Genomic DNA, 1868 nt, shown 5'->3' with positions numbered 1-1868 from the left:
GCCTATTTAGCTCAATGGTAGAGCACTCGTCTTGTAAACTAGGGACCGTGAGTTCAAACCTCACAGGGGGCAATCAATTTTTGTGATACTCAAGTTATATAGTAGCTTCTCTATTATTTTTCCGTTTAGGTACGCACTACTTGTTCTATATAATTAAGCTTCTCCTACTTAGATATTTCTTCAATTTTAAATGTATTTAATACTTTGTGGTTGATGAGAGACACTGAAAAAGTTATGCAAAAAAAAAGATTTATACATATTTCATTTTTCATAGTATTTTTAAATTAATGAAAATAATTAAATTAAGATTTGGGGAGGGGGGAGGGTGTGTGTGTGTGTTTATTTTGAACACAAATTATCCTAATATGTTTTCTAACAAAAAAAATTTAAACAGCGATGTATTTTACTTTTTAAAGTTGGTTAAAAAAAGGTCTTTAAAATGCAATAAATTGTCCTGTATAATATGCAAAAAAATCTACATAATCTTTATGTACTCGATAGATTGAAATAGTTAAATGATTATCATATATCATCCGATTTTGTTTATTTTACAAAGATGCCTACTAAAATTGATTTTATTTTCGAAACTGCAATTATTATAAAAAAAATGTTTCTTTATCTTTATCATTATGTTATACAATTTCTGAATTTATAAGCAATACATGAATCGATATATTATTACTTTGATGTTGTCCATATTTTCATGTACTCTGATAAAGAAATAATCTCAGCTGGCTAAAATAACAATAACCCCCATACACCTTCTTTAATCCATCTCTCCCCTCTTATGGGATATATAAATGAACTGGCCAATAAATGAGGTCCATAATTTTATTAACAAATTATTTTTTTTTTAATATATCCACATATTCTATTATATAAAGTGGTAATGTGAAGCTTCTTATTGATCCAGGGAAAGTTTAAAATTTCTTTTGGGGAAATGTATCTTTTCCCTCCCAAAAAAAGATGACCCTCAAAATAAATTATTTTTGCTTCCCTTAAGTATTCCTAGAGGTTTTAGGGGCGCAGCCACTAGTATCCTTTAACCATTAACTCATTACATATTAAAACAGGTTTTAAAAGTATGTACATAAGAGTTATACCTATGAAATTTAGCACCCAATAATTTATTAAATTGTGATATTTAGACCTAAATTTTTCTTCAAAATTTCTGTCACCTTTGGACTAGGGGTTAGTGTGGCAGTCTTGTGTTGGAAAGGTTCTTGGTTCAATTCCACCAATTGAATGTGATTAAAGTTTTTATTCTGCTATGGACATTGGGACAATGGACAATAATTTTTGTTTCCTCTCATTTATATTTAGTTATTTTCCTCTCAAGTTGAAAAAAAATTTTAAAAGGAGGGTGGATATAATGTGTAAAAAAAGATTAGAGGAGATTTGTTCTAGGTAAACTTACTTTATTTGTAATATTATTAACTAAATTTTAATATAAAATTGCTTTACACCTATGTTCTAAGGGTTAGTGCACCATAATGTGTAAGAAAGGTTTTCTGTTCAATTCCACCAAGAATTACATATGATTATTTCTAAAACCTTGTATAAAGTATGGAGAGTTATTTTGTCTGTAGATTAAGAATTCGATAACTACTGAACTAATGAAAACTTTTTAAATTGCCTTTTCCAAGTTTTTGAATTTTTTAAAAAACTAAAATTAAAACTGGTGGGTGCTCAACCAAACTCCCCCCTATTTTCCCATAAAAAAATAATAAAAGTCACCCTTCATCCCCCCAAATTTTTTTTTCTTCTGGGATTCGAACCCGGATGATAGATGGTTCAAAGCTGTTACCGTACCAAAAAGCTATCAGAGCTCCAATATTTCAAAATGAAAATTTGTCTTATTTTTAGAT

General features: G+C 28.9%; 1 non-coding gene across 1 annotated transcript; it reads left to right on the top strand.

Annotated features, from left to right (window-relative positions):
- TRNAT-UGU (transfer RNA threonine (anticodon UGU)) lies at window positions 1-72 on the top strand. Its single transcript has one exon. It is a non-coding gene; the product is annotated as a tRNA-Thr (tRNA).
- Window positions 73-1868: the final 1796 nt, after the last annotated feature.

The sequence above is a fragment of the Acartia tonsa genome, chromosome 8 (assembly GCF_053477335.1).
Source record: "Acartia tonsa isolate MP-2025a chromosome 8, ASM5347733v1, whole genome shotgun sequence".
NCBI lineage: Eukaryota > Metazoa > Arthropoda > Copepoda > Calanoida > Acartiidae > Acartia > Acartia tonsa.
This window is presented reverse-complemented; position numbering and strand designations above follow the sequence as displayed.